We start from the raw sequence: 13,017 nt of genomic DNA, 5'->3' as shown, positions 1-13,017 counted from the left end.
TCTCAGAGGCGTATATGAGTACCGGAACTATATAGGTACTATACAGTCCCAGCTTCGTCCGTCGCGACAGGTTCTTTGAGGTGAACTGCTTTTTCAGGCTGTAGAATGACCGGTTGGCAGACAACATCCTTGCGCGCAACTAAGCTTCCATGCTATTGTCGTTGCTGACCTTTGACCCAAGATAGGTGAATTGTGGGACGACTTCAAAAGTGCGTTCACCTATCTGCACGTCACTCCTACGTAGATTCTGATTATTTATTGGTAGGCCCGCTGATGTTGCCACTATCAGTTTGGTCTTTGCCTCGTTTATCTGCAATCCGAGGCTCTCTGCCGCCTGCTCGATCCCTTGGTAGGCTTCTGCTACATAGGAGAGCCGCAGACCAATGATGCCTATATCATCAGCGTATGCCAGGATCTGAGTTGACTTATAGAAGATGGTTCCCGTAGTCTCCACCCTCCCCCAGTCACGGATGGCCCTCTCTAGCGCTAGGTTGAATAGGAGACAGACAAGCCCGTCCCCCTGGCGCAGACCTTTGGTGGTAGCAAAAGGTCCTGAGAGTTTTCCATCCACCCTCACCTGGCATGTAACGTTGGTCATAGTCATTCTAACTAGCCTTATCAGTTTGGCCGGGATTCCAAAAGAGTTCATAGCGTCATACAGTTTTACCCTGGTTATGCTATCATATGCGGCTTTGAAGTCAATGAAGAGATGGTATGTGTCGTGTCTGTATTCAGCCATCTTCTCCAAGATCTGCCGCATGGTGAATATCTGATCAGTGGTTGATTTTCCGTTTCGGAATCCTCTTTGATAGTTTCCTACTATCTCTTCGACGTGTGGGACAAGGTGATCCTGAAGGATCAGGGAGAATATTTTATAGGCGGTATTTATTTCATTTCATTTCATTTATTTCATACAATATCCGCCATCAAGGCTTAATATAATAGACTTTAAACTAATTTAATACTAACAAATAAACAAAATAATTCATGAAAAACTAAGCCTAACTAACCTAGTCTTGACCTAGCAAAAAAGAAAAGAAAAAAAACAAGAGTAGAGCGTAGAGATTATCATAAACTTAACAAAAACAAAAAAAAGAGAGTAATAGAAAACTAAGGAGAATAATTAAAGGGAATTAAAAGAAAAAATACGGTTACGGAAAGAGTTAAGAGAGGAGTTGAAATCAAAGAGATAGTAAAAGTGGTTAAACAACCTGAAACAGGACAGAAGAGGGTCATTGAAAGTATAAAGAGTATGACGTGTTTCAATTGACAGAGGATCACGTGGACGAAGAGAACGAGAGGGAACATACAGCGAGATGGACGAGAGTAAATCAGGAGCATCAGTAGCAGAAAGTAATAAGCCACCAATAAAACAAGCCTGAAACACTTGGCGGCGGAAGCTTAAGGAGTGAAGATTGAATAACTGCAATCGCGTTTCATAGGGAGGTAGTGAGGTAGCACCGAACAAACGACGAAAGGCAATCCTGGTAAAGAGGCGCTGAATGCTTTCAATTTTCGAACAGCCATCAATAGTGGGAGGATTCCAGATGATACTTGCATATTCAAGAATAGGCCTTACCAAAGCACAATAAAGGATTCTTAGGATGCTTTGATCTCTAAAAATAGAGGTAAAACGTAAGATAAACCCAAGGGTTCGATTTGCTTTTAGTAGCACCTCATCAAGCTGCAGTTTAAAGTTAAGACGACAGTCAAGTATAATACCAAGGTCACGGATGGACATAACACGAGAGAGGGAAGCGCTAGAGAGAGTATAGTTAAATAAAATAGGAGAAAGAGAGTGAGAGAAAGAAATAACAGAACATTTTTCGGGACACAGGCGAAGTAAATTGGATGAACACCAATGAGCAAATGCATTGAGGTAATGCTGAAGTCTCAGACAATCAGAAGAAGAAGACACAGGTAAATAGATTTTGATATCATCCGCATAAAGGAGATGACCATCAGGAGGTAAAACATTACAAACATCATTGATGAACAAAGAAAACAGAAGTGGACTTAGCACACAACCCTGAGGGACACCTGACGTACAAAAAAACTCCTCAGATAAGTACGACCCGGTTTTAACCCTGCATGATCGATTACTTAAATATGAGGACAGCCAGCTAATAATGCCATCACCAAAACCAAGTTTAGACAATTTAGCTAATAATAAAGAGTGAGGTAAACTATCAAAAGCAGCATGAAAGTCGGTGTATATTGCATCAAGTTGGGTACCGGCCTCAAAAGATCTAAAAATATTGGAAATAAAAGACATGAGATTAGTTGAAGTAGACCTACCAGGCATAAACCCATGCTGTTTAGGGCTAATAGCGGAACTACAACTATGAAGTATGGTTGGATGGATACATAGCTCAAAAGTTTTGGCTGTGGCGCAAGTTTGGGTTATACCACGATAATTAGAAACAATGCTACGGCATCCCTTTTTGTGTACCGGAAAAAGCCAACAGGATTTCCAAAGAGCAGGAAAAACCCCAAGAGAAAGTGAAAGGTTGAACATTTTAGCAAGGTGTGGAGCAAGCACGTCCTTACAGTTTATAAAAACAGAGGCAGGAATGCCATCTGGACCAGGAGTAAAAGAACGTTTCAACCCAAATAACACCTGTACAACTGTCTCAGAGCTAACCGAAATATCGGAGAGATTAATTAAGTTCTCTGGCGTGTAGAGTAGCCCACCCTCAATAAGGTTAGGGTCACTAACCGGTGGCTCAAACATTTGGGAAAAATGTGCAGAGAATAGCTCACAGATCTCAACAGGCGTAGAGGCAGTTCGAGAATCAAGTACCATTTCATTAGGTAACGTATTGCACCCTCTTCGAATCCTAACAAATTGCCAGAAGGATGCTGGATCAGAACGGAAACGCGATTGCAGTCTACTCGAATAGGCCTCAAAACAAGCCCTGTTGTATAGTCGATGGGCAGAGGCAGCGTACTTAAATAAACGAAAGTTGAAAGCAGATCGGTTCAGACGATACCTCCTAAGATATTTCATTCTATCCATTTTCAGGTTGCGAAGAGTACGATTGGACCAGGGAGGATTAGGAGGGGAACGAAAAATAGGTGTACATGAAAGGAGTGCAGAGGTTAACAAAGCATTAAACGATTGGACAGCCTCGTCGACCGATGTACATTGATAAAAAAAAGACCAGTCGGAACGAGATAGAATTGAATTAAGTTTACGATAGTCTGTGAGCCGAAAATTATAACGAACTCTCAATGAATTAGGAGCAGAAGGTAATACATTCATAACCCTACTAGCCCTAAATAAAGAAGACGGTAACGCAATTTCTAGAGCAGGATGATGGGCATCCTGGGGCAGGAGCAGTGACGAAGCAGGATACACAGAACAACAAGCAGCTGCAGCAGAGTTGGAGAGCACCAGGTCCAAATAATGATTTAAATGGTTATGCACCCCGTTCAGCTGATAAAGTTCATGCAGGTTTAACATATCCAAAAAGCAGGAACTGGATGTATTCGAAGAAATATGTGGCACATAATGTCTTATAGCTGAAGATGAATCTGGCCTTACTGCGGTAGAAAGCGACCACTCTAACGCAGGTTGATTGAAGTCACCCAGAAGGATAAGATGATCATTCGGTTTCATTTGCATGTATGCATCACTGATGAAAGCAGAAAGGGATTCCAAATAGTTGCGGTCGCTGCTCAAATACGGTGGCACATAAACAATCCCCACATAAAGACGAAACTTAGAAAAAGAAACACGTATACATAAAGCTTCAAGCGTGGGTTGATTAATGTTAAGTGCCACAGAAGGATATCGAACGGAACATGCAAGTAGCACACCACCCCCACGCGAACGTTCGTTGTTTAACCTGCTTCGATCACAGCGGTATATGTTGTAGGCATCACTATCAAGGACCATGTTGGATGGAATCGATTCATTTAACCAGGTTTCAGTAAGGGCAAGCATTTCAAACCCTGATTCATTCGCAGAAAGGCGCAATTCATTGTATTTGGTGCGAAGGCCTCGAACATTTTGGTAATATATCACAAATGGGTCTATTAATTGTGAGCTATCCGTTTGGCAAACGGGCTGATCTGTGGTGAGCGGTTCGTGTTGCTGAGATTGGATTGTGATTGAAGCCCCACCCCCGGTGATAACTGAGGCGGTGTGGGAGGAAACTCCAGTTGAATAGCCTCTAGGATCTCGGTCATCTGGGATGGTGATAGAATCACGCGCTGTGGGGGTGGCGATCGATGTTCCAAAAAATGATCCGGATGAGCGGTAGTTTTTGGCACAGCTGAAGAGCAATTTTCACTATTTGTACGATGCGAAATAAGCTCAGAAGGGTCAAATCGAGCCCTTTCATGTACACGTTGCTTTGGTAGGCCACGAGCAACAAACTCCCGAACAGTAAGTGAAACTGGCCAAATATTAGACTGCAGCGCAAGCTCCTTAAGAGATTTAGGAACACTCACTTTGAACGATATGAAGGACATCGAGTCCAGGTTCACACCCTTTTTCGTGAGACGGTAAACATTAATATCGTCCGTTGGTAGCACAGCTTTAAGCCACACACGCATATCATCAGCCGAGACATGCGATTTGATGTTCGTGAAGTATAACCATACTTTCTCGGCTATGCCCGTGTTGGTGGTGTTTTGGTTCAAAACAGGATCAGAAGATGCTTGTGTATTTGTTCGATAGTTTCCAGCACTAACATCACTAGTCGGCTTAGTACGATGATTGTAGTGGTTACAGTTGTCAGAATCATCCACAGTGTTGGTATCGTTCGCAGCTTGGACACCGTAATACCCCTGTAGTTGTTGCAGTTCAACCTGTCTCCCTTCTTGTATACGGGGTAGATGATGCCGAGATTCAAATCACAAGGCATCGATTCGCTATCCCACACCTCAGTAACAATTTGTTGAATCTCGTTTTCTAGTCTTGCACCTCCATTCTTGACCAGTTCAGCTGCAATTCCGTCGGTTCCGGGTGCCTTGTTATTTATCAGCCGACGGATAGCCTTTTGTGATTCTTCTATGCTAGGTGGCAGTAGCATGACACTATCTGCTAGTGGCGCTTCTAGCTGTTCGTTAAACTGGTCGTTGAGTAATTCATCAAGGTACTGAGCCCACCGCGAGAGGACCTCTGGCTGGTTACTGACTAGTTCTCCATCCTTGTTGCGACATCAGGTAACCTTAGGTACAACGTTTTTTCGGTGACATGCTATCGCTTGGTAAAACTTTCGTGTCGGTCCGTAAGCCTCTCTAGTTTGCTCGAGTTCCCGCATGTTTTGCTCTTCCAAAGCATGCTTCTTGGAGCGGTGAACTCGTTTCTCTTCGCGTCTGAGCCCGTGAGTATTCCTCTGCGCATGCCCGCGTTCTACGCCGTTGCTGCATTGCTCGGTATGCAGTATTCTTACGTTCGGTCACTTGTCTGGATTCATCGTCGAACCTGCCAGATTTGGTGTTGCCACGACGTGGTGAGAGACGCTGGCTTATAAACTCGAACGACTCAATAACATCAAGCTTGAACTGCCTTTGTATAGTCACATTTTTTCCTGATCATATTTTCATCCATCTCTCTACTACTCATTTCCTGTTTCCCGGTTGTCCCCAAATCGTGTCGCGATCCCAGTGGTCCCGCCTATTGACACTTGTTTCCCAGTGGCCAGCTTAAAACCGTAAACCTTTCCAGGAACTGTGATCAACCGATGCTTGATCTTTGGCGGTACCGATGGTGCGCGCGTGGTTTTGTCGCGACGATGTTTTACCGACCGGGGGTGTACCCATTGTTGGTGATTCTGCTGCGTGCGCTAATTACACGTACGGTAGCCATTTTGCATGTTTTATTTTTCTTTATCCTCTGTTCAATCCACAGTTTACTTCGTATGCAACCATTAGAGTACGTAAACAAAAACTCCCTTCCAATGAACTACCAATCAAACGATCAATCCAAATTGTCACAATGCCTGGATACGTTACGAAACAGTTTCATTTACAAAAATAAACAATTAACAACCAGCCATTCTCCCCACCATCTCCTCGTCTACAATCCGATTACAATTGAACAACACCACTCGTTGCACTCACTTTAATCAGAACGACCGCTTCGCTTTATTTATACAAATAAGCTATTTGAATCAACACTTGCTTCAACTCTTCGGTTATCAAGTATGTCAAGGCCATTAAGCTGATATCTAATATGATAGGATGGTAAGTCATCGTTTACACTTCTTCTCACCCTGTTCAAAGCCATCAAAGCCATCACCCGCTTTTAACAACACAAATTTTATATTCCGTTACAACATGTTTCTTTATTTCTCTCTCTCTATTCCTTTTATTTAGAGTTGCCTCAAACCAGACAACTGAAGCGTATTCTATCACATGACGAACAGTATATAGATTTGGAAGTAATATTCGAAGGAAAATGTTAAAAGTTCCAGTCTCTTACTAGCTCTAGAAATAACGTTATAAAATTGTTTCTCTAAATAATGTCTACAGTATAATAATGTACTTTGGTTCCTTTACAAGTTCCAAACGTGGCAGTGAAGTGACGGGAAAACACAAAATTATAACAAAACGACCCTCTGGTTCAAATAAAATATAAATCAAGAATTCACTAATAAACCAAACTGAACGCTTTACATTCCAAAGCTCAAACCAGCCAAATACCAAAAGTTTTACGCAGCACCACTTATTAGCAACCAAACAATTTTGAATTTGGAGAAGTGCAACTAACTACAATTACATGACTAAAATTAAACTGTATTATGCAGTCAGGGAATATTAAGATACACATTTGGTCTTCTTTGAAAAGCCAGCTGGATTCCAGACTTGTTGTTGCAAAGGTTCCATCGCATCGTCCGTCCCTGCTAGACAGTTGTGCCCGATGAGCGAACGATGACTGCGAAAATTAGTGAACTACCAGGCGTCCCCATTGGGCTATTTAAAATAGGGTTCTCCCGTTTCGCCAGCTTTAAGAGAAAAATAATTCGATTCAAATTAAAGACTGACATTCATCCAAGCAGGGTTCAAAACGATCAAACATGAGTGGCTAGGTTCAATTCTATTCGGATAGGTGAGTTTTTTGTGTTGTATTTTTAGGAATGACTAAATCTTAAATGCACTTCATAGTGAATACTCGCTTTGTTCACGAAGAAAAAAATATAGCATAAAAAAACAAAACCTCACGTTCTTCTCACTTTTACGCAAAGTCTAGCACTGCTTCTAGAACATCAACTTTTGTAACGCGACAAATTTTCTGCGAGCTCTTTGTTCTAAAACAACATTTCAGTTGTAGAACAAAATCAGAGGCAACCGTGATTGTCGCGGGTTTCTGAAATTTTCACAGAAAGGCAACGCTCGCGTTTTGCGACATTACGATCAAAGTAAGCCATATCATAGTCTCTTTTCCATATGATTTTTATAACAAATTACATAATTGATTATAAGTGGTGGTCGATTGGTTCAGTCTTTTATTTTAGAAAACACGGTTTGTGTCAGTTTGTTCCATTATTATACATTTACAGGTAGACTTTTTTATAAACTAGCAGTATTTTTCCACCGTTGAAAATTTTCTATGGCAAATATTCTTCAGCTTAAGTAAGGTTATTAAGGATTTCGATAGTTTTATTGGCATATAATCTACAACACGCTTTAATGAGTAATCATACGAAATACTTACAAGGGCAGCAGTTGGCAGGGCAAACTCTGTACTAGTGATCTAGGAGTACGTTTATAAAATGTGTTCTCTTTTCATACACACTTAAAAGCAATTGTGGAAAGGGTCAATCAATGGCTATGTCTTGTTTATTGTTTGACTCGCAGCTTTTAGTTGGGACTTGGGCGCAATTTAATATGCTGTTTAAAATTGTGCCTTTTCAATCGATCTTATGCCGTACCCTTCCAACAGTGCCATTCAAGATCTATCATTGCATCGTCTGATATACCACAAAGCAGGAACCTGGGCCCGCTATTGTTATATATTATCGGTACCTAATCATATAATGTATGCAGATGACATTAAAATCTGCATGACGATAAAAAATGACTCAGACCACTCCGAGCTACAGCTCTCTCTCTCTCTCTCTCTCTCTCTCTCTCTCTCTCTTTCTCTCTCTCTTTCTCTCTCTCTTTCTTTCTCTCTCTCTCTCTCTCTCTCTCTCTCTCTCTCTCTCTCTTGTTGGCCTGTTCTCCTCCACGCTCCATGCTCGAACATTTCATGAATGCCTCTAACAGCCGGATCATTTTCCCAGGGAAGTGGTACCGCTGCATGATGCTCCATAGCTCCTTCCGGTCTATGGTGTCGTAGGCCGCCTTGAAGTCGATGAACAGGTAGTGCGTTGGGAATTGGCCCTCAACAGCAATACCTATCCAATTTCCACCAATGGTGCAATCGCAACTGTCCTGTTGATTTATTGTGCAATAAACTGTTGATTTATTTCATCCACAAGAGCACGAGAAATCAGGAACACCAGCTACACTGTTAACGGTTTACCAATAGAACTAATGGAATTAGGGATCTCGGTATCATACTTGATTCAAAACTGTCCTTTGACCAACAAGCGTAGAAGGTAATCAGTTTCTTGGTCTGTTGTTTCAGGTAATAAAAGTGTTGTGTTTGACACATTTCCGTTTATTCATTACACTTATAAAACACACAATATAAATAATGAAACATATAATAAATAATACACTTTAAAATAAAACGTGCAGTGGGCGCGCACCAGCCGCACCGAGCGCCCCTGCCGAGAACTCCTGCTCGATCGGCTCGCAAACACACTCTGCTTGTGCGCTCGGCACACACTTAGCCTTGCGCTGCTTAGTGTGTGCGACACATTACATGACACACTGTCGTCCTCCTGGACGGTGACCGGTGGCAGCGCAACTGCCACGGCAAGTCCAGGGGTTGGCACGGCTGGCCATAACAAGAAGAATTCTAGGACCCAATCTGAAACAAAACATTATATTTTGATATTATTCGTCCAGCACTCGAATACGCCTCCCAAGAAACATTTCCTAAAGCTTTTACACTTAAACATGTCTAAAGAATGCTTTACTATGAGTGTACTAAGCCCTATAGTTTTAACATGTATTTTGAAGATGCTTAACAGTCTTTAAAGTTGTTAAAACTTTGAAACGTTCTGAAGGCTTTCTTTCGTTTCGAATCGTTTCTTTTCCTTTTGCTTGCAGTGGGTGGTTATTATTCAATCATGTTGCTATTAACTGATACTGTATCAAATCAATAAAATTTGTGCAAAGAACTGTCAAATTCAGAAACCCACGATTATGTAAATTTGCATATACCAGGATCCGCGTATCTCGGACACTACCTGTACGTGAAGAGTCTCAAAACTGTGTTAGTCTGCACAAGTGCTTGCTAAAGCTATGTGCTGTTTAAAACTATCTTAGCCACACATACAGCACTACCATTCGACTGAAATTCTGATTGAGAAAGTCCTCTTGATCTTAAACCAATGGAATCCATTTTAATGCATAAAATTGTTGATTTGTGTATTAAAAATATGTCAGTCATGTTGATGTGTAGATAAACCAATTCATAATTTACAAGGCAAATAGAAAAATGGCAATTTTCCAAAAGTTTTTTCCGTCATGTTTATTATGGCACAGCCTTGAAATAGCTTTCGGTGCAAATTGAGAGCGTTTCAAACAAATAGATATTTATTAAATCTTAAATTTAAATTTAAATCTTTAAATTTTTTACTTAAATTTTTTAAATGTTTTAATATTTTTTAAAATTATTTTTCAAGGATATATTCAAACTGAAAAGATCTATAGGCGCTTCAATAGTTTTCAAATTATAAAAATGTATTTCAACAATGAAATTTTCTTCGCATGGATTTCTGCTCAAACGCGAGCAATTTCAGAATCAGAAAAAATATAAAGACAACATCATAATTCTCAAATAATTATCAACCATTATTATGACTTCATAATCATTACTTCATTGCCGTCTCAAGAACATATCCATAGCAATAAGCTGTAATTTTGATAATTTATTTACGCCTCACTCAATTGCAAAAATCAGTTCGATATATTTAAAAACCATGAAAAGCCAAGTACACAAAAAAGGTATGAACTATATGAGGTCGACTGTATGCTGGTAGTCTCTTTTCCTCACCAAAACAGCCACATATCTAACCAATATTTGCCGATGTAGAGATAATTTATTTCGTTATTGTTCATTACCGTTGTCAAAATGCAGCATTTGTACTTCGTGTGTCATTGTGTGAAGGCAATCTACGAGGATTAAAGAACTATCCAGGTAGCCTGAAAGTTAGCAGGTATCTGGAGCAATTGAATGTGAATTATTGAATTTCCGAGTAGGGGCGACCCCCTGTGAAATAAATGATGTATGAGTAAATTTATGAATTTCATGAACTGTTTATAGGAGGCTACGAAAAAATGTGGATAAGATTATAGCTCCAAGAGTAAGTACTTGATGATTTTTGTTGATTGACCCCCCCGCCCCGCCGCCGCTCAACTTTAGCCCGCGAGAATATTTTGAACCGTAACCGAGATGGTCATCACTGTAATAACGTGTGAGTAACCCTGCATCGCCAACAGCAACGACATCGGATGTCCAATCGGATATCCAAAACTCCCTCCAGTTCACTCACTTTTGTTGAACATTAGAGCCTTCACCGCATGTAGCACAACGACAAACAATGGGCGAAAGCGGGAGGGCCGGGTGCTCGCATTCCCACTATCATCGGGCGTTGTTTTGAATTTAAACATTAAAACTTAGACTTGGACTGCTGTGACAATTCATTTATTTTGACCGATCGCGTCGAGTGCTAAAGATGGACTGATTTTCGATTTCATACGCTCGTGATACGAAACTTCTCTGGTTTGTCGCTTAACATAGGAAATTCTAAGATAGGCCGATCGGCCACCAAAAGCGCGCACGTGCCTTAGCGCAGACAATTGTCTTTTGTTTCACCTTTCATCCCACTTGCGAGCAGGCTTCACACTGTTCATATTGTGTCATTGTTTTACAAAGCAAATACAGAGTTCTTAGTATTGTTTTCGCTTCGCTCACACCATATGGCGCCCCTAGTTCCTAGCATCGTATTCTTTTGCTTCGACAGGCGTGTTTGGCCACAATCTTGTATGCGATTCCATGACTGACTATATCAATTTTCACCGATCCTTCCCGTACCGATCCTAATTAGTCGACACTTTCTCTAAACGAATGATCAACTCTTTATCTGCACTTGAGATCCATTCTCCGTTTAGCTCATGGAGCGAGCTCATAATTCGTATCGCAATCGAAAGACTACTGTAACTGTACACTGGATTACGCATACGTACACAACTAGCAAAGCAACACGTTTGACACTTCTGTCCCAGTGTACGCCCTGCACACCGATCTGCCACTTTTAGTATAGCCACTTTCTCTTGTTCTTCTTCTTCGGCACTAGTTGCTCTCCGCGAGCGATTTACAAGAGCGATGGCTATTTGCTTCCTGCACGTACACCAGTGAGTGTTGATGATCACGCTTGGCTGTTTCACACTCTCACCATGCCACATACGCAACTAAAAGTCAGCCACTATTCCGAACAAATAAACGCACACACTCCACCGTGGCTTGTTCAGTCTACTGTGTCAGCCCATTCCAATCACACACATTTACACAACTCATCCGCCATCACAGTTGCGGTACAGTTTCGCAGTCCGGTTAGGGCGGTTTTTCTCTCTCCATGTGTGTGTTGTTTTTCCTGGAAACATTAAGCACCATCAACACGTGTACCGATCGCGCCTAAAGCCACAATGAACCAAGCGAGCTCCGACTCTTTTACACTCGGTAAGCCACCTGTAGATGGATCCAGCGTTGAGTCAATCTTAACTTTTTTTTTGCTGTTTCTAGAATCGTCCTTTCGCGCAGCAACTGCCACGCCGCACGGCCCGCATGCACTTTACCTCACCAACATTAGCCCAGCTGTGACAAAGAATCACCTATTCAACATGCTCAATCGATACGGCACCATCCTAAGCATTCTGTACCCGCGAGACGCGCACGGCAATGGCCTCGGGATGGCAAAGATTGAGTACGGCCGGAGGGATCAGGTGAACCATGCCGCCGGTCAGCTGAACGGCGTGTGGATGCTAGGCTGCCGAATGAACGCGTCCACCAGCTTCAATCCGTCGCAGAAATCGGAGGAAGCGAAGATGAGAGCTAAGCCACCACCTACCTAGCAAACGCGCAAATCAAATAATACAAAAGGCCCATAGAGGGCCTAAGCAACTGTGGCCTTATTTATTAACCTACCGAATGTTTTAATGTTTTAATAAAGTTTCACAATCCACGAAAACAAGTTGACAAGGTGAAGTCTCGAAGGTGTTGTCGTAAATACGCTGTGAATTGTAAATCTGCATTTGTAAATTGTAATGCAATCCACTATATGCATCGAAAAGTTTTTGCAAACGTGCTTTCCACACTAGAGATGTGTGATCAGATCCGAATCCGATCGAATGATCCGGATCTGTAAAGTGAGCAAGTCAAACATGGATTAATGTTTGATAGATCCGGTTCACCGCTTTGCTGAGGGAAATAGAGGCCGATCATAGGCATGTGAGCAAGTGAGCAAGAATAATTTATCGGTTCATCATTTTCAAACGATCAAACGATCCGTTTTTAACATCTTTAATCGACACAAAAACTGTGGTGATTCTGTAAATACACACACGCACTCTCACTCTCTCGGTGACCGTCCAATTCAGCTCGCGCTTATGGATGACGTTTTCGCGTAACACATACACATTTATACAAACAAATACATTTGAAAGACATTCTTAAGATCAGAAATATGATCCATTCCGGCACCACCGCAAAATAATTCATAAACGGGATAAAATATCACCCAAGCAACACGGCCAGCATGCTGTCTCACTCTGGCAGGTTTGATGATCTGTTGGGTAGAACGAGAAAGCATGTTAATTGTGTTGGGCATCACGAGCTTTTACTAATGACGTTAAACGGCCGCTGCTCAGCGAAAGTCACAAACACAA

The sequence above is a fragment of the Anopheles coluzzii genome, chromosome X (genome assembly GCF_943734685.1).
Source record: "Anopheles coluzzii chromosome X, AcolN3, whole genome shotgun sequence".
NCBI classification, from domain to species: Eukaryota; Metazoa; Arthropoda; class Insecta; order Diptera; family Culicidae; genus Anopheles; species Anopheles coluzzii.
Note: the sequence above shows the minus strand (reverse complement) of the source record.